This window comes from Capricornis sumatraensis, chromosome 9, assembly GCF_032405125.1.
Source record: "Capricornis sumatraensis isolate serow.1 chromosome 9, serow.2, whole genome shotgun sequence".
NCBI classification, from domain to species: domain Eukaryota; kingdom Metazoa; phylum Chordata; class Mammalia; order Artiodactyla; family Bovidae; genus Capricornis; species Capricornis sumatraensis.
Genome location: NC_091077.1, coordinates 2870291 through 2891620, shown reverse-complemented (window position 1 = coordinate 2891620; position 21330 = coordinate 2870291). Strand labels below are relative to the sequence as shown.

At 42.1% G+C, this 21330-nt stretch overlaps 1 pseudogene; it reads right to left on the bottom strand.

Annotated features, from left to right (window-relative positions):
* Positions 1-19808: 19808 nt before the first annotated feature.
* Positions 19809-20723, bottom strand: LOC138085542 (zinc finger CCHC domain-containing protein 9 pseudogene; annotated as a pseudogene).
* Between the last annotated feature and the right edge of the window lie 607 nt (positions 20724-21330).

The following is a 21330-nucleotide window of genomic DNA, read 5'->3' as shown; positions in this document are numbered from 1 at the left end:
AGTTTCTGATGGATACTTGTGCTATGTATTGAATTCTTGGTTGGCAATGTTTTTACTGTCAGAACTTGGACTATATCAACCCACTGCTTTCTGGAATTCAAGGTTTCTGATGAGAAATCTGAAAATAATCTTGTTGAGGGTCTCCTGTATGTGGCAGTTGGCTTCTCTCATTGCTTTCAATGTTCTGTTTGTCTTATCTTTCACTATTTGGTTACAATGTGTCTCATCGTGTGTCTCTTTGAGTGTATTTCACGTGGAGTTTATTGAACTTCTTGAACATTTATAATCATGTTTTTCATCAAATTTGGGGAGTTTTCAACCATCATTTCCTCAAATAATCTCTATGCTCCTCTCTCTCTCTTTCTGGGAGCCTCACACTGTGTATGTTTGCTTATTTGTGTTCCCCAGGCTCCTTCAACTCTGTTCACTTTTCTTCAGTATTTTCCCTTTAGTTCCTTAAGTTCTTAAGACTCCGTAATCTCGATCATCCTATCTTCAAGTACACTGATTTTTCTATCTGCTCAAATCGGCTTTGGAATGTATCTAGTGAATTTTTTATTTCAGCTACTATACTTTTCTGCTCCAAAATTTCTTTTGGTTCTTTTTTATGTTTTCCATCTCTTTATTGATATTTCTATTTTGTTTCTGAATCGTTTTCTTAACTGGTCACCTCATCTTTGTCGAATAAGTCTATCATCTGGTCTTTCTCAGGAATGGTTTGTGTTAGTTTTTTTTTCTCCTTCCAATGGTCCATTTCTTTGTACGCCTTAAGATTTTTTAATTTGTTGTTGAAAACTGGATGTTTGAGTCTTGCAATGTAGTAACTGAAATCTGGAAATCAGATTTCCCCGGGGTTTCCTGTTTTTTTTTTTTTTGTTTTTTTTTTCAATTTCTTCAAGGTGCCTTTGTGTTGGGATTAGCCTAATGTGTAAGATTAAGATCTAAAATTCGGGATCTTTTTGAACCTGCACCTTTCTACAGGCATGTGCAGTAACTTTAAAAATTCTCCCCTACATGTGGCTGCTTATTAAGTAACAAATAAAAAGTCCTAATCTTTGAATGTCTGGTTCCCAAAAGAGGAATACAACAAAAAAGAAGAGAGGGGGGTAACCAGACTCTGGCTCTTTATATTCCCTGAAGCCTATTCAGCTAGTTGGGATTGTTTAAGTTGGCTTGCTTCTGGATCTATGCCTCCACGATCAGAAGCAGTAAGTATAAAAGTTCAGGCCCCCAATATTTGGAGAACAAGGGCTTTATTGCCCACCCTGGCTCCCATAAACCATGGACAAACTGCTCGCCATGGGCATGGCTGCCTGCCATGAGGCTGAAGGGCGGAAGATATCGTTAGCATATTCAGACCTGAAAGGGACCAAAATTAATTAAGACTCACTGTTTAAGTCTTCCTCTTGGAGACACAAGCCTTTAAATAGACTCCAGAGTGTGAAAATAATTACATTAGACGGATTATGTTAGCTTTACAGTCATATAGCTGGAGATGGAATCCTGGTACTTTCTATGCCACTATCTTCCCTGATGTCCCCCCATTATATTTTTAATTGAGTATTGCTAGTAGGTTTTGTATATGGATTTTTATACCTCATTAATTCTAATAGTCTTGGATTTTCCAGAAACCAACCATGGAAAAAACTCCAACAAAAACAATACTAGTGGGAACAAACATCTTTTATTGTTCCATGACTCCGTCAAGGCCACGTGTGCTCTGGGACAGAGATGAGGCCCCTTGTAGGATGATGCTCCTGATCCCCTCGCAGCTTTTCGGGAGGGTTTGGGGCCACACAGTCCCTGAATCTGTGTGCATCGAGAAAGCCCCAGGCCTCCTCTTCCCCTGCTATGAGCTCTTGCCGCCCATGGGGGTGGGTGGGAGGGAGGCTCAAGAGGGAGGAGATATATGTATACTTACAGCTGATTCACACTGATGTACAGCAGAAAGCAACACAATATTGTAACACAATTCTCCAATTAAAAATAATTGTAAAAGAAAGAAAGAAAGAGAAACCCATCTAGATGGCCTCTTCGGGCCCATATTTCAGTTTTACTTCCCTCTGTGCATGGCTATCTGAAGCTCTAAGAAGAGACCTAAATTCCAAGCCTTTCTCACAGGGTCCAGGCAGGACCTGCTCCCCAGGTAGGGCATCTGGAGCCTCTGCTGGCCCACGGTATGACTGAGAGAGTCAAGTGGGCATCTCTGGGATTGGGACTGATTGGGAAGGAGCAGGGAAAGTCTGTGCCCTAGGGGAAGGGGAGCTAAACTTGGGGCTGTTTCAAGGGTCCTGGATCAAGTACTTGCCCCATCTGATCCAGACAGGTTCTGACCCTCAGGGGTTTCACTTCAAGAAGAAACAGATTCTACATCAGGCTTTACGTGTCTTTTGTTCTCACATGTCACTTAATCCTTAAAATGACCTTATGGGAATGACCATCCACTTTAATAGATGAGCAGATTTGGGCCCTACAAGGTAAAGTAGACTGGACAGGGTTACCAGCTAGTAACTATTACCCAGATTCCAGACTCTGGACCCAGCTCCTACCCCTGGCCCTGGGAAGGAGATTGGCAAATGCTGAGTGGAAGACAGACACAGCTCAGAGATTTAGCAGGGGAGCTGTGCTCAGAGGCTGAGAGCTTGAGGATGGCAACTGGATTACTGGGAATTTCAGCATGGCCCAGCCTCCAGCTGGCAGGAAACCCCCTGAGCAGCCCCTAAAGGACTCAGCTCAAGAAGAGGTTGCAGCATGTGGCCAAGCCCTTCCCCCTCCCTCACTGGAACCTCAGAGGAGGTAAGGGTCCAACTGAGGTAGGGACCTGGACTATGCCATCTCACACTTGGCTGCTCTGAGCTATGGTAGCATCTTGTCCAAGGCCCAACAAACTCTGTGGTCCTCCTTCCCTCCCTCCCTAAACAAAGCCTGGAGCTGCGATACTCATCTCTTTTCAGTTTGGGTCTCATGAAGGGCTCCTCCCTGTTCCCTACTGTTTGAAGGGATACTGTGAGGGTGCTAGAGTCTCCCCCAGACCTGAGCCCAGAGGTTGCACTTACCCAGCATGGGAATGCACCTGGCCTTACCTTTGGGAGGCCAGCCAACATACTTGACTGTGAGGAGAGGACTGGCGTGGGTTGCTTTTGTGTTCCATACGGCCCTCAACTTGCTGGCAGAGCCTGCTGCTTCTGTATCTTGGGGAGCTAGGGTTTCTGAAATCCCAGGGCTCAGCTTGCAGGCAATCTGTGGAGTGCAGGTTGACAGCACCAATACTTACCACAGGTCAGTAAGTAAAAATGGAGCCTTTCAGAAAGGGAAAGTTGGTCTCTCTCTTGCTCCATAATCCATCTGGTCAGTACCTTACTCTTAGTCTTTAACTTTGACTGTTTCCTGAGGACATACTTCTAGAAGGGACATCATTGGGCTGAAAGACACCAGTCCTTATTAGGGAATCAAACTACACTGGCCAGTTGCTCTCCCAAACTACAGTGAAGTGGTTTTGTTTTACCCTTCTAACCGCCATGCTTCCTTACTTCCAGGAACCACTTATCCCCACTGGCTAGAACCTGGTTAGGGAGGGGTGGGGCTAGTAGGGGGTAAAAAGGGTACTGGGGAATGAAAGTGAATAGAAACAACAGAGCAGCCCCCTCTCACTGCTCAAACTTCTGCTGCATGTCCAGTGCCTGACACCTCAGTCTTGCCAGGCTGAGACACTGCGGAGAGCCCTGTGTCTCCCAAGGCTTGGTCACGGCCTTACTTGCAAGCTCCCCAGAAAGGGTCTTGTCACCTCAGGAAGTCAGACCGTGACCCAAGACTCCTCCACTCACCTCCTCCGGTAGCCCCCTCATCCCATCCATGAGCAAGGGACCCACCCAGGTTGTCCAACCAGAGTAAACATGGGGCCATGCTTGGAGACCACCACAGAGATGTTCTCTTGATACTCTTTCCTCTTAAACACAAAAGGTTCTTCAAACACATCTACAATTTAAATAAGAATTACTTTTATTATTACTATAACAATAAGAGTGAACATCTGTGGACTTCTACCCAGGCTAAGAAAAAGACAATTTCCAGTACCATTAAATCCCTATGCACTTTCCCTGATAAATCAGGTTACTCCCTAACCTTTAGGCAAAAACCATCCTAGTTTTCATGTGAATTATTCCCTTGCTTTGCTTTATAGCATCTTGTGCGTCTACCCCAAGCAGCATACTTCTTAGTCTTAAAATCGGAGGGAAAGCACACTCTGGCCATGCAAGGAAACAGCAGCACTGCCCTCATTGGGCAGAGGCTGCTGGAGGAGGTGAGTGGAGGCGTCTTGGGTCATGGTCTGACTTGGGTCATGGTCCAAATTCCACTATCCTGGAATAGTTTTCACCATCCTCCAAAGGATTCCCTCATCATTTCTCTTGTGTTGGGTCTCCTGCTTTCTGTGGCTCATGTCTCCTTTTCTAATTTATTTCCTCATTTTGATGGAGCTCATCCTCCAGTAGCTTCTTGAGAAAGAGTGCTTAGGAAACAAATCTGAATTGTAGGACTCCCAACTGGTGTCAGAAAAGTTGTGAGAGCGAAAGTAAAGGAGAAATGCACACTGGATCATCTCAGATCACAGCATAGGTCTGTGCTTTGGAGGCCTTAGACATTTCATCACCAGGGTTGTTTTCTCACAGTCTTTGATACCTACCAAAATTCTCATGTCTGTTTGTTTACTTACTTCTTCTCTGCTTCCCTATAAGATCAAGAACCCTGGAACAGTCTTTCATGTCCACTGCAGCATCCCTAGTGCCTGAACTGTGCTTAGGCACATGGTTGTTGCTGTTCAGTCATGAAGTCATGCCTGACTCTTTGTGACCCCGTGGACTGCAGCATGCCAGGCTTCCCAATCCTTCACAATCTCCAGGAGTTTTCTCAAACTCCTGTCCATTGAGTCAGTGATGCCATCCAACCATCTCTTCCTCTGTCTCCTCTTTTTCCTCCTGCCTTCAATCTTTCCCAGCATCAGGGTCCTTTTCAATGACTCAACTCTTCACATCAGGTGGTCAAATTATTGGAGCTTCAGCTTCAGCATCAGTCCTTCCAATGAATGTTCAGGGGTGATTTCCTTTAGGATTGATTGGCTGGATCTCCTTGCAGTCCAAGGGACTCTCAAGAGTCTTCTCCAGCACCACAGTTTGAAAGCATGACTTCTTTGGCACTCAACCTTCTTTATGGTCCAACTCTGACATCCATACATGACTAATGGAAAAACCATAGCTGTGACTATACCCCCAGACACATCTAAAATGAAAAAATGAGTAAGTGGATGGATGACTAGTAGATCCCGGTCCTATTTTGGCCACTGATATATGGTGTAGCCTGGGATGGAATGCTTCCCTCCTCTGGGCCTCATTCTCTCACTGAATTGGTGGGACTGGAGTGGGAAGGTACCTGACCTTGTCTAGCTCTGGTCTGCACAGGGGCGTGAGGACTGCCCAGTGTCAACAGCAACCTGGCTTCCTGCCCACAGCTCCTGCCTTCTTTCTGAAAACCAGGATGTTTATGCACCTCCTCCATCTTTCTGGGCCACAGAGGTCCCATGTAGAGGCTGGGAATTTACCTCTGAGTCTCAAAGTGCCAGGTGAGAATACAGGTGGACCAGGAGGTGGAGAAGTTGAGGCCCGGAGAGGGAACACTTGCATTACAGGTCCAAGCTCTGGCTCCCAACTTGGAGGATTCCCAGTCCTCGGTAGTGGAAGGAGGGACTATAGACCACAAGCCACCATGCCTGGCAGACTGAGGTGAGTCTCAGATTCTTCCTAGAGCCAAAAACAGAACTATCTTCCTGACTTAGATCTCCTCTGTGTCACCCTGAACAACTCAAAGCCAAACAGCATTTCATTAGTAATGTTTGGTAATCAGCAGAGCTTCTTTACAGGCATGCATTGTCATAAATAGATTCTTGGTTTTTTACTACTCAAATTTTGGTGCTTTAAACTATTCTAGTTCTTTTGCCTTTTCATATACATATCAGAATGACCTTGTCTATACCTACAACAAATCCTGCTGGGATTTTGATTGGAACTGTAGCAAATCTGTAGATTCATTCGGGGAGAACTGATAGCTTTACTATGTTGAGTGTTCCCCACGGGCACAGTCTATTTTTAATGTCATTGATTTCTACATTTCTAATATTCCCTTCCCTCTGTTTGCTTTGGTTTGTTCTTCTTTGTCTAGTTTCTTAAGGTGAACGTTTTAATTATCGACGTAAGGCTTTCTTCCCTTCTAATGTGAGAATTTAATGCTATCAATTCTTTTTTTTTAGGCATATCCCATAAATTTGATATTTTTATTCTCATTCAGCAAAAAATATTTCCTAATTTCTCTTCAGATTTCCCCTCTTAACTTACCTACAAATTACTTAGAAACATGTTGTTTAATTTCTAAGTGTTTTGGAGACTTTTCTGTTCAGTTCAGTTTGGTTGCTCAGTCGTGTCCGACTCTTTGTGACCCCATGAACTGCAGCACGCCAGGCCTCCCTGTCCATCACCAACTCCCGGAGTCCACCCATACCCATGTCCATCGAGTCGGTGATGCCATCCAACCATCTCATCCTCTGTTGTCCCCTTCTCCTTCTGCCCTCGATCTTTCTCAGCATCAGGGTCTTTTCAAATGAGTCAGCTCTTCTCATCATGTGGCCAAAGTATTGGCATTTCAGCTTCAACATCAGTCCTTCCAATGAACACCCAGGACTGATCTCCTTTGGGATGGACTGGTTGGATCTCCTTGCAGTCCAAGGGACTCTCAAGAGTCTTCACCAACACCACAGTTCAAAAGCATCAATTCTTCAGTGCTCAGCTTTCAGAGAAGGCAATGGCAACCCACTCCAGTACTCTTGCCTGGAAACTCCCATGGATGGAGGAGCCTGGTAGGCTGCAGTCCATGGGGTCGCTAAGAGTGGGACACGACTGAGCGACTTCACTTTCACTGTCATGCATTGGGGAAGGAAATGGCAACCCATTCCAGTGTTCTTGGCTGGAGAATCCCAGGGACTGGGGAGCCTGGTGGGCTGCCACCTATGGGGTCACACAGGGTCGAACATGACTGAAGAGACTTAGCAGAAGCGACTTAGCAGCAGCAGCAGCAGCAACTTTCTTTATAGTTCAACTCTCACATCCATATATGACCACTGGAAAAACCATAGCCTTGACTAGACGGACCTTTGTTGGCAAAGTAATGTCTCTGCTTTTTAATATGCTGTCTAGGTTGGTTATAACTTTCCTTCCAAGTAGTAAGCATCTTTTAATTTCTGTTACTGTTCTATATTTGATTCCCAATATAATTCATTTATGGTCAGAAGACATAATTTGTAGTGCAATGCTTTTATGCTTGTTAAGACGTGTTTAATGATCCAACATAATATATCTTGGTGAATATTCCATGTGCATCTGAAAAGAAAGTGTATTCTGTTGCTGGGTGAAGTGTTGTGTAAACATCAATGAGACCCAGCTGCTTGATGGCACTGTTCAGTTCTGCATCCTTGCTCATTTCTGTTGACTAGTTCTAATGTTTAGTGAGAGAGAATCTTTGAGGTCCATAAGTAAAATATATTTGCGGATTTGTCTATTTTGCCTTTCAGTTCTTTCAGTTTTGCTTCATGTATTTTAATGTTCTGCTGTTAGAAGCATACACATTTAGGACTGTTATGTACTCTTCGTAAACTGACCCTCTTATCACCATATATTATCCTTCTTTATCTTTGGTAAGTTTCTGAAGTTTACTGTTATTAATATTGCTACTCTAGATTTCTTTTGATTAATATTTTCATGGTGTACCCTTTTCCATTCTTTTTCTTTAAATCTAACTAAGTCATTATACAGTTGACCCTTTAACAATGCAGGGTTTCGGTGGTGCTGACCCTCCATGTAGTCAAAAATCCATGTTTAACTTTACAGTCAGCACTGCATATCTGTAGTTCTGAATATGCAGTTCTGCACTTATGGATTCAAAGCACCATTGATTGTATAGCACTGTAGTATGTATGTACTGAAAAATCATCCACACAGAAGTGGCCCTTTATAATTCAAATCTGTGTTGTTCAAGGATCAACTATATTTGAAATAAGTTTTTACTTAGGGAGCAAATTTGGAAAACTTGGCAGTGGCCACAGGACTGGAAAAGGTAAGTTTTCATTCCAATCCCAAAGAAAGGCAATGCCAAAGAATGCTCAAACTACTGCACAGTTGCACTCATCTCACACACTAGCAAACTAATTCTCAAAGTTCTCCAAGCCAGGCTTCAACATTATGTGAACCGTGAACTTCCAGATGTTCAAGCTGGATTCAGAAAACGTAGAAGAACCAGAGATCAAATTGCCAATATTTGTTGGATCATTGAAAAAGCAAGAGAGTTCCAGAAAAACATCTATTTCTGCTTTATTGACTATGCCAAAGTCTTTGACTGTGTGGATCACAATAAACTGGAAAATTCTGAAAGAGATGGGAATACCAGACCACCTGACCTGCCTCCTGAGAAATCTGTATTCAGGTCAAGAAGCAACAGTTAGAACTGGACATGAATAACAGACTGGTTCCAAATCGGGAAAGGAGTACATCAAGGCTGTATATTGTCACCCTGCTTATTTAACTTATACGCAGAGTACACCATGAGAAACGCTGGGGTGGATGAAGCACAGCTGGATCAAGATTGCTGGGAGAAATATCAATAACCTCAGATACGCAGATGACACCACCCTTATGGCAGAAAGTAAAGAGGAACTAAAGAACCTCTTGATGAAAGTGAAAGAGGAGAGTGAAAAAGTTGGCTTAAAAGTCAACAATCAGAAAAGTCAGATCAATAAGAACAAAAGAACAATAAGAAAACTAAGATCTGGTCCAGTCACTTCATGGCAAATAGATGGGGAAATAATGGAAATGGTGACAGACTTTATTTTGGGGGGCTCCAAAATCACTGCAGATGGTGACTGCAGCCATGAAATTAAGACACTTTCTTCTTGGAAGAAAAGTTATGACCAACCTAGACAGCATGTTAAAAAGAAGAGACATTACTTTGCCAACAAAGTAATGTCAAAGCTAGTCAAAGCTATGTTTTTTCCAGTAGTCATGTATGGAAGTGAGAGTTGGACTATAAAGAAAGCTGAGCACTGAAGAATTGATGCTTTTGAACTGTCGTGTTAGAGAAGACTCTTGAGAGTCCCTGGGACAGCTAGGAGATCCAACCAATCCATTCTAAAGGAAATCAGTCCTGAATATTCATCAGAAGGACTGATACTGAAGCTGAAACTCCAATACTCTGGCCACCCGAGGCAAAGAACTGACTCATCTGAAAAGACCCTGATGCTGGAAAGATTGAAGGCGGGAGGAGAAGGGGACAACAGAGGATGAGATGGTTGGATGGCATCACCAACTCAATGGACATGAGTTTGAGTAAACTCTGGGAGTTCAAGATAGACAGGGAGGCCTGGCGTGCTGCGGTCCACGGGGTCAGAAAGAATCGGACACAACTGAGTGACTGAAATGAATTGAACTGAACTGAACTTAGGGAGCATAAAATTGGATCATTAAAAAAACCCATTCTGACAATTTCTGTCTGTTAATTGGTATGCTTAGACTGTTTATAATTAATGTTTTAATTGGTGTGTTTGGATAAGGGCTAACATTTTATATTTTTTAAAACATGCTTTATTTTCAGAGTAGTTTTAGGTTTATAGAAACCATTTTTTTCTCTATGTTGCCTCCATTTTAACTCTATTTCTCCTTTTCTGCCTTTTTGGAATTATTTGAACATTTTTTAATATTCTATTTTAATTTATCTGTTTGGCTTTTTACTGTATCTTTGTATTGTTTTTCAAAGGTTGAACTAAGGACTACAATACACAAGCATATCTTGGAGATATTGTGGGTTTGGTTACAGACCACCAAAATAAAGAAAATATTGCAATAAAATGAGTCACATGAAATTTTTTGGTTCCCTAGTACATATAGAAGCTATGTTTACACTGTAGTCTCTTAAGTGTCCAACAGCATTATGTCAAAAAATGTACATACCTTAATTTTAAAAAGATGTCATTATTAAAATATGCTAACCATCATCTAAGCCTTCAGTAAGTCGTAATTTTTTTTGCTGATTGAAGGTTTTATCTCATTGCTGATGGCTGCTAAATAATTAGGGTGATGATTGTTGCAGGTTGAGGTGGCTGCAGCAATTTCTTAAAATAAGACAACAATGAAGTTTGCCACATTGATTGACTCTTCCTCTCATGAATAATTTCTCTGTAGCATGCAATTCTGTTCAATGGCATTTTACCCACAGTAGAATTTCTTTCAAAATTGGAGTCAATCTTCTCAAGCCCTGCTGCTGATTTATCAAATAAATTTATGTAACATTATAAGTTATTCATTGTCATTTCAACAATTGTCACGTCTTCACCAGAAGTAGATTACATCTCAAAAAATCGCTTTCCTTGCTCATCCATAAGAAGCAACTTCTCCTTCATTAAGATTTTATCGTGAGATTGTAGCAATTCTGTCAAATCTTCAGGCTTCAATTCTAATTCTAGTTCCCTTGCTGTTTCCACCACATCTGTGTTACTTCCTCCACTGAAGTCCTGAATTCCTCAAAGTTATCCATGAGGGTTGGAAACAACTTTTGTCCAAACTCCTGTCAATGTTAATATTTTGACCTCTTTACACAAATCACAAAAGTTCTTAATGATATCTAGAATGGTGAATCCGTTCTAGAAGGTTTTCAATTTACTCTGTCCAGATCTATCAGAGGAAACACTATTGATGGTGGTGACAGCCTTACAAAAGGGGCTTCCCAGGTGGTGCAGCGGTAAAGAATCCACCTGCCAATACCGGAGATACACGAGACAAGGGTTTGACCCCTGGGTCAGGAAGATCCGTGGAGAAGAAAATGGCTACCCACTCCAGTATGCTTGCCTGGAAAACTTCCTGAACAGAGGAGCCTGGCAGGCTATAGTCCCTGGGGTCACCAAGAGTCAGACACAACTGAGTGACTGAGCAGATACACATAGCCTTACAAAACGTGTTTCTTAAAGTGTAAGACTTGAAAGTTGAAATGACTCGTTGGTCCATGGTTGCAGAGTGAATCCTGTGTCAGGAAGCATGAAAACAACATTAATCTTATTGTACATCTCCATCAGAGCTTCTGGGTGGCCAAGGGCATTGCCAGTGAGCAGTAATATTTTCAAAGGAATCTTTTTTCCTAAGCGGTAGGTCTCAGCAATGGGCTTAAAATATTCAGTAATCCATGATGTAGACAGGTGTGCTGTCATCCAGGTTTTGTCGTTTCACTGATACAACACACGCAGAGTAGATTCAGCGTGGTTCTTAAGGGCCCTAGGATTTGGGGGAGGGGTAAATGAGCATTTGGCAGAATAGAAGGATGTGTGCTCATCTTCTCCTGTGAAAACACCAAAATCGCAACTAGCTGTTGAACAATCAATAGGAGAATGCCGGAACCCACCAAAAAAAAAATACCCTATGTCCAAAGGCAAAGGAGAAGCTGCAACAAGATGGTGGGAAGGGAGCAATTGCATTTAAAATCAAACCTCATACCAGAGACACTCAGAGGGCGCAAACAAAACCTTGTGTGCACCAGGACCCAGGGAAAGGAAGCAGTGACCCTCATAAGAGACTGAGCCAGGCCTGCCTTTGAGTGTCTCCTGCAGAGGCACAGGTCAGCAGTGGCCGGCCACGGGGACAGGGGCTCTGGCGGCAGCAGACCTGGGAGGCGCATTGTCTGGCATAAATCCTCTTGGAGGAGGTCACCATTAGTCCCACCAGTGTTCTTGCCCGGAGAATCTCAGGGACGGGGGAGCATGGTGGGCTGCCGTCTAGTGGTCACAGAGAGTCGGACACGACTGAAGTGACTTAGCAGCAGCAGCAGAGCCGCTGAGCAGGCGACCCACAAACCAGAGAACAATTATCTCAAAGAAGTTCTCACACTGTTGTGAAAGTTCAAGGCCCCACACTGATTTCCCAACCTGGGGCTCCGGCAAAGGGACTGAGAGCCTGCGGGGAATCTGACTTTGAAGGCCAGTGCCATTTGAATACACAAATTCCACAGGACTGGGGAAACAGACTCACAAACAAAACCTTGTGTGCACCAGGACCCAGGAGGAGGGAGCAGTGACCCCACAAGAGACTGAGCCAGATTTGCCTGTGAGTGTTCAGGAGTCGCTGGTAGGGGTGTAGGTTGACAGTGGCCTGCCACAGGGTCAGTGACACTAACTGTCACCGTCCTTTTGAAGGAGGTTGCCATTACCCTACTATAGTTTGGCCTCAGGCCGAACTACAGGGACGGAACATAACCTCATCCACCAGCAGAAAACTGGATTAAAGTTTTACTGAGAATGGCCTGTCCCCCAAAGCAAGACCCAGTCTTCCCCACAGCCAGTCCCTCCCATCAGGAAGCTTCCATAAGCCTCTTGTCCTCTCCATCAGAGGGCAGACAGAATGAAAACCACAACCACAGGAAACTAACCAAGTTGATCACATGGATCACAGCCTTGTCTAATTCAGTGAAACTATGAGCTATGCCGTGTAGGGCCACCTAGGCTGGACAGGTCATGGTGGAGAGTTCTGACAAAATGAGGTCCACTGGAGAAGGGAATGGCAAACTACTTCAGCATTCTTGCCTTGAGAACCCCATGAACAGTATGAAAAGGCAAAAAAATATGACACTGAAAGATGAACTCCCCAGGTTGGTTGGTGCACAATATGCTATTGGAAAAGAGCAGAGAAATAGCTCCAGAAGGAATGAAGAGGCTGAGCCAAAGCGGAAACAGTGCCCAGTTGTAGATGTATCTGGTGGTGAAAGTAAAGTCTGATGCTATAAAGAACAACATTGCATAGGAACATGGAATGTTAGGTCTATGAATCAAGGTAAATTGGAAGTGCTCAAACAGGAGATGGCAAGACTGAACATCGACATTTTAGGAAACAGTGAACTGAAATGAACTGGAATGGGTTAATTTAATTCAGATGACCATTGTATCTATTACTATGGGCAAGAATCCTGTAGAAGAAATGGAGTATCCCTTGTAGTCAGCAAAAGTCTGAAATGCAGTACTTGGGTGCAATCTCAAAAATGACACAATGATCTCAGTTCGTTTCCAAGGCAAACCATTCAATGTTACAGTAATCCAAATCTATGCCCCGACAACTAATGCTGAAGAAGCTGAGGTTGAATTGTTCTATGAAGGCATACAAGACCTTCTAGAACTAACACCGAAAAAGATGTCCTTTTCATCATGCTGCTGCTGCTGCTAAGTCGCTTCAGTCGTGTCCGACTCTGTGTGACCCCATAGACGGCAGCCCACCAGGCTCCCCCGTCCCTGGGATTCTCCAGGCAAGAACACTGGAGTGGGTTGCCATTTCCTTCTCCAATGCATGAAAGTGAAAAGTGAAAGGGAAGTCGCTCAGTCGTGTCTGACTCTTAGCAACCCCATGGACTGCAGACTCCTCTGTCCATGGGACTTTCCAGGCAAGAGTACCTTTTCATCATAGGGGACTGGAATGCAAAAGTAGGAAGTCAAGAAACACCTGGAGTAACAGGGAAGTTTGGTCTTGAGTACAAATTGAAGCAGGGCAAAAGCTAACAGAGTTTTGCCAAGAAAATACACTGGTTATAGCAAACACCCTCTTTCAATAACACAAGAGAAGACTCTACAATGGACATCACCAGATGGTCAATACCGAAATCAGATTGATTATGTTATTTGCAGCCGAAGGTGGAGAAGCTCTATACAGTTGGCAAAAACAAGATTGGGAGCTGATTGTGGCTCAGATCATGAATTCCTTATTGCAAAATTTAGAGTTTAATTGAAGAAAGTAGGGAAAACCACTAGACCGTTCAGGTGCGACCTAAATCAAATCCCTTACAATTATACAGTGGAAGTGACGAATAGATTCAAGAGATTAGTCTGATAGACAGAGTTTCTGAAGAACTATGGAAAGAGGTTGATAACACTGTCCAGGAGGCAGTGATTAAAACCATCCCAAGAAAAAGAAATGCAACAAGGCAAAATAGTTGTCCAAGGAGGCCTTACAAAGCCGAGTAAAGAAAAGAAACTAAAGGCAAAGGAGAAAAGGAAAGACATACCCATCTGAATGCAGAATTCTAAACAATAGTAAGGAGAGATAAGAAAACCTTCCTAAATGATCAATGCAAAGAAATAGAGGAAACAATAGAATGGGAAAGACTAGAGTTCTCTTCAAGAAAATTAGAGATACCAAGGGAACATTTCATGCAAAGATGGGCACAATAAAGGGCAGAAATGGTATGGACCTAACAGAAGCAGAAGATATTAAGAAGAGGTGGCAAGAATACACAGAGGAACTAAACAAAAAGGATCCTAATGACCTGGATAACCATGATGGTGTGATCACTCACCTAGAGCCAGACATCCTGAATGTGAAGTCAAGTGGGCCTTAGGAAGCATCACTGTGAACAAAGCTAGTGGAGGTGATGGATTCCAGCTGAGTTATTTCAAATCCTAGAAGATGATGCTATGAAAGTGCTGCACTCAATATGCCAGCAAATTTGGAAAACTCAGCAGGGGCCACAGGACTGGAAAAGGTCAGTTTTCATTCCAATCCCAAAAAAGAGCAATCCCAAAGAATGCTCAAACTACCACACAATTGCACTCATTTCACATGCTAGCAAAGTAATGCTAAAAATCCTTCAAGCTAGGCTTCAACAGTAAGTGAACCAAGAATTTCCAGACATTCAAGCTGGATTTAGAAAAGGCAGAGGAACCAGAGATCAAATTGCCAACATCTGTTGGATCATAGACAAAGTAAGAGAATTCCAGAAAAACATCTACTTGTGTTTCATTGACTACGCAAAAGCCTCTGACTGTGTGGATCACAACAACTGTGGAAAGTTCGTAAAGAGATTGGAATACCAGGTCACCTTACCTGCCTCCTGAGAAACCTGTGTGCAGGTTAAGAAGCAACAATTATAACCAGACATGGAACAACGAACTGGTTCAAAATTGGGAAAGGAGTACGTCAAGGCTGTATATTGTCACCCTGCTTATTTAAATTATATGCACAGTAAATTATGTGAAATGTCAGACTGAATGAAGCACAAGCTCGAATCAAGATTGCGGGAGAAGTATCAATAACCTCAGATATGCAGATGACACCACCCTTATGGCAGAAAGTGAAGAGGAACTAAAGGGCCTCTTGATGAAGGTGAAATAGGGGAGTGAGAAGCTGGCTTAAAACTCAACATTCAAAAAACTAAGATCATGGCATCCAGTCCCATCACTTCATGGAAAATAGATGGAGAAACAGTGGAAACAGTGACAGCCTTTATTTTCTTGGGCTTCAAAATCACATCTCTCAGCCTTCATAGAACTGAAGTGAGTTATGGTCTTGCTCTGGATTAGGCTCTGGCTTATGGAAATGTTGTGACTGGTTTGATCTTCTATCTAGAACACTAAAAGTCCTCCATATTAGTCATAGGGTTATTTCACTTTTGTATCATTTGTGTGTTCACTGGAGTAGTACTTTTCATTTCCTTCAAGAACTTTCCCGTTGCATTAACTACGTGGCCAACTTTGGCACAAGAGACCTACCTTTCAGCCTATCTTGGCTTTTGACACGCCTTCCTCACTAAGTGTAATCATTTCTAGCTTTTGATTTAAAGTGAGAGGTGTGTGATTCTTTCTTTTACTTGAACATTCAGAGGCCCTTGTAAGGTTATAATTGATCTAATTTCAATATTGTTGCATTTCAGGGAATAGGGAGGCTGAAGGAGAGGGGGAGAGTTGGGGAACAGGCTGTTGGTGGAGTAATCAGGTTATATATATATATATATTAAATTTGTTACATTATGGGTGCTGTCTGTGGTACCTCAAGACAATTACAATAGTATTGTCAAAGATCATTAATCGGAGACCACCATAACAATCACAGTAATAATCAAATAGTTTGGAATATTGTTAACAAACTGTAACACAGAGGCACAAAGTGGGCAAAAGGCTGTTGGGTAGAAATGGAGTATTTCCTGCCACATCAATAAACAAGAATGTCACAGTCATCAGTGACCCCAGCTCTCCAGGGCAAACAGGAAGCACAACACCTGTGGAACAATACCTGTGATCTGTACTGAAAAACTGGCCCCAGATAGTTGAGATGGACATGCAATGGATGATTGCAGTGAGCCTGGACTCTTGCATTTCCCATAGACATAAAAGTGCTAAATTTCTTGAGATACCTGGTTTTCCTTAATTAATAACAATCTCTTACTGTTCAGATTGCCTGCCCCTTGTTGCACACTTCTGTTTAACCTGGCTCCTCCCCCTCACCTATGGCCTCCTCGGAGCAGCTCTCTCAGGGTGACTTGAGACTTGGGATGCAAAAATTCCCACTGAATAAAACATAACTCTTAACTTTTAGGTTGTGACCATTTGAAGTCGACACAGAGTTGCTACAAACCTTCAATTAGTAAAAAGTGAAACATCTGCAAAGTGCAAGAAAATGAAGTATGTTTGTATGTACATTTCATAGTCTACTTAGAATCAATATTTTTCACCACTTCAAGTGAAACAGAAAAGACTTAGCCACCATTAGGGTGCTTTACCTGCTCTCCTCTGTATTGTAAGCATCTTATGTGTTATATCTACATACACTGAAAACCTCATCTGACAATGCTATCATCTTTGTTTTCAACCATTGAACACATGTTAAAAATTCAAAGGGAGAATAGTCTGTTGTGTTTATATAGATATTTATCATTTCTATTACCCTTCCTTCATTCTTCATGTTTTAAGTGTCCTTCTGGCATCATTTCCTTTCTACCAGGGCAACTTCCTTTAACAAAGCAAAAGAGCAGGTCTGTTGGCAGTAAATGCTTAGTTTTCTTTCACCTGAGTGTTTCTTATAACATCTTCATTCCTGAATGACCTTTTCAATGGCTCTAGAACTGTGGGTTAACAGTTCTTTTCTTTCAGCATGTTAAAAAATGTTGTTTCAACTATTTCTGACCTCTATGGTTTCTAATGAGAAAGCCACAATCATTTGACGCATTCTTCGCTTATACGTAAAGCGTCATTTCTCCTGGTAGCTCTTTAAGATTTTTTCTTTGTGTTTATTTTTCAGTGCTTTGATTATGATGTATCTGGGCATGAGCTCCTTTGTGTTTTATTCTGTTTGGAATACACCTTGTTTTGGGGTTCGTGAATATGTGGACCTATATCTTTGATTAAATTGAGATGCTTTCAGCCATTGTTTCTTCAAACACTTTTTCTGAATTACACCTTTTCTCCTATCCTTTTGGGACTCTAGTAACATTAGTGTTAGACTTCTGCTGTTATTCTAGAGGTGCCTGAAGCTCTGTTAATTTTTCTTTCAATTTCTCTCCATTGTTCAGACTGGATAATTTCTACCAAACTACCTTCAATATCACTGATCATTTTCTCTCTCATTTCCAATTCTGTTAGACTTGGGTTATTGTTATTTTTTCAGTTCTAAGATTTCCATTGGGTTCTTTATATCTTTTATTTCTTTGCTGATATAGTCTATCTTTCTATTTGTTTCAGAAGTGTTTGCCCTTACTTGTTGGAGCATTTTTACAATAGCTGGCTTAAAGTCTTTGTCAGATAATATGAATTTGCTAGGTTTTATCTTAGCATTGGCATCTATTCACTGTCTTTTCCCATGTGAGTTGAGATTTCCTAGTTCTTCACATGTAAAGTAATTTTGGATGGTGTTATAGACATTTTGAATACTATGCTTACAAGTTCTGATTCTTTTAAAAATCCCGTGGAGAATATGTATGTTATTGTTTTGGCAGGCAATTGATTCAGAGGGGCTTGTTCCTAAAGCTCTGATGGGGTTGTGGCTTTAATGTTAGTTTTATTTTCAAAGCCATTAAGTTGATGTTCAAATTTGTGTGCCATGCAGCAGCTAATCTGAGACATGGGCAGCAGTCTATTTTGTACTTTGGTTTGTGGTTGTTCAGTTTTAAGTCATGTCCAACTCTTTGCAACCCTATGGACTATAGCATGCCAGGCTTCCCTATCCTTCACTATCCCCAGGAGTTTGCTCAAACTCATGTCCATTGAATTGGTGATGCCATCCAACCATTTCATCCTCTGTCTCCCTCTTCTCCTCCTGCCCTCAATCTTTCCCAGCATCAGGGTCTTTCCCAGTGAGTCAGTTCTTCACATCAGGTGGCCAAAGTATTGGAGCTTCAGCTTTAGCATCAGCCCTTCCAATGAATATTCAGGGTTGATTTCCTTTAGGATTGACTGGTTTGATATCCTTGCAGTCCAAGGGACTCTCAAGAGTCTTCTCCAATACCACAGTTTGAAAACATCAATTCTTTGGCACTCAGCCTTCTTTAAGGTCCAACTCTCATATCTGTACATGACTATTGGAGAAACTATAGCTTTGACTATACAGACCTTTGTTGGCAAAGTGATGTCTCTGCTTTTTAATATGCTTTCTAGGTTTGTCATCTGGTCCCATTACTTCATGCCAAATAGATGGGGAAACAGTGGAAACAGTGACAGACTTTATTTTGGGGGGCTCCAAAATCACTGCAGATGGTGACTACAGCCATGAAATTAAAAGATGCTTGCTCCTTGGGAGAAAAGTTATGACCAAATTAGACAGCTTATTAAAAAGTAGAGACATTTCTTTGCCAACAAAGGTCTTTCTAGTCAAAGCTATGGTTTTTCTAGTAGTCATATATGGATGTGAGAGTTGGACTATAAAGAAAGCTGAGCACCAAATAACTGATATTTTTGAACTGTGGTATTGGAGAAGACTCTTGACAGTCCCTTGGAGAGCAAGGAGATCCATTCTAAAGGAAATCAGTCCTGAATATTCATTGGAAGGACTGATGCTGAAGCTGAAACTCCAGTACTTTGGCCACCTGATGTGAATAATTGACTCATTTGAAAAGACCCCAATGCTGGGACAGATTGAGGGCAGGAGGAGAAGGGGATGACAGAGGATGAGATAGTTGGATGGCATCACCAACTTGATGGACGTGGATGCCGTAATCTTAGTTTTCTGAATGTAAGCCAACTTTTTTGCTCTCCTCTTTCACTTTCATCAAGAGGCTCTTTAGTTCCTCTTCACTTTCTGCCATAAGGGTGGTGTCATCTGCATATCTGAGGTTATTGATATTTCTCCCAGCAATCTTGATTCCAGCCTGTGCTTCATCCAGCCCAGCATTTTGCATGATGTACTCTGCATGTAAGTTAAATAACCAGGGTGACAATATACAGCCTTGATGTACTCTTTTCTGACTTTTGAACCAGGCCATTGTTCCATGTCCATATTTTAATAGAAAATGAGTTTTTATTTAATATTTTAAAAATAATACATTTGTGGCAAGTGTAAATAAAGTTCTAACATAAAAATAAATTGATAATTTGAACCAAGAAAATAATAGGGCCACAAGTGCATTTCCAAATGCAAAGCAGTTATCCTATGTTTAGGGATAGTTTATATTAATGTATATTTTTGTTTTTAAGAAAAAGATGATTACAAAAAAAGATGTACAATTGGGTATACAGACAGTTATACCTAAGTTCTATTGGTCAAAAATATATTCTTTTAGAAAATCCATTTTAAACATCTTATACTTTTTTCAGTGCTTTTCTCCAAACACTGGTAAAATGCTCTTTGATGGACTGAACTCAGGAACTGGTTTGGCCATATCTGAACTATACTGATATATACAATACAGGCCTCCAAGCGACAGTCCAGCTCTAACTTGTGAAGCAGGCCCAGTTCAGAATGTTGAACAACCAATAGTACTAATCATCAAAAATTAACAACTTTAGGTATGTTTGTTTTGGGTTTCTGTGGTTTAGGCACATCCAAAATTTCTTCATCGTCTGCACTCATTCCTTTTGCCCCAGTGACCAACTGTGACCATTTGATCTGAGTTCTGACTTTTAGGACAATCTTTCTTCAAATGTTCCACAGAGCCTAAGAGTCTGCAGCCACCACCATCAGCATAGAGTCCTTTGGGATTATCAGGACAAGATCTGGACAGATGTCCCATTTCCCCACAAACAAAACATTTTGCAAAGGGAAGTTCACCAAGAGCCGGGTCTACTCTAACCCTGCCCTTGTGGATCCACACCGGTAACGTATTCCAGGGCCCATTTCTTGATTCTCAGGGGCAGCAGGGCAATCTGCAATTCCATGGCCAGCTGTCTACAACAGAAACATACCACTGCATTTTTCTTGGCTGCTTGTCTTTTTGATCGTCTTCCTTCCCAGCAACTGTCATCCTTTAAGGCAACTACAACTTTTCCCCTTGCTTCCTGACTGTTGCTATCATCTCACCATTGTGAACCGAATGTGAGTTTTGTCTTGGATATTCCATTAATCCATTTGCATCTTCATTTAAATACTCCTTTTTCTTTCTATTCTTTTTGTGTTTTGCTTGGTGTGCATCATTTTTAAGGCACAGCCTATTGGCTTCAAGTTGTTTACTCTTTGGAAGGTTTTGGCTTTGTCCCTCAAAGGACCCCTTCTTCATGTTCTCCCATAATGTTGTAGGGAAGGGTCTTTTGTTCTGTGTGGTAATAACTCATGCCCATCTGGTCAGGGCTTCATCAGAGGTTTATCAATCACACAAGAATCCTCCAGAGCAGCAGAGTTACCTGGCCCCTGCGACGGTAGTGGCTCCATATCCAGTTCTAACTGTTGTTGCTTCTTGACCTGCATACAGATCTCTTAGGAGGCAGGTGAAGTGGCCTGATATTCCCATCTCTTTAAGAATTTTCCACAGTTTGTTGTGATCCACACAGTCAAAGGCTTTTGCATAGTCAACAAAGCAGATGTTTTTCTGAAACTCTCTTGCTTTTTCTATGATCCAACGGATGTTGGCAATTTGATCTCTGGCTCCTCTGCCTTTTCTAAATCCAGCTTGAACATCTGGAAGTTCAAAACCTATGATGTACTCTTTAGGGTCAGATCCCAACCTGTGCAGCTTGGGGATTAGCCCAGGAGTTAATTAAAAAACTTTATGAGGTAGCTTTCCTGACCTCCTCTAGAATTTTCCATTGTCCTGGAGCTCCCTTTTCTGGTCTTCAAGCCAGAGAGCTAGGGCTTTGCTTACCCAGCTTACCCAGTTCTGCTATGCACTTCCCATGACTATGCCTGAACCTAGGGCTAAACGGTGGGAGGACAAAAGAGAAAGCAAAGTGCCAAGTTCATCCTGCCTTCAGTTGGGCAATAACGCATCTGTTCAGACAGAAAGGCTCCCCTTCCTCAGAGTTTTAGGTTCTTGCAGGGTCCATGAAACGCTGTTGTGGAATTGCTTGTGAGCTGG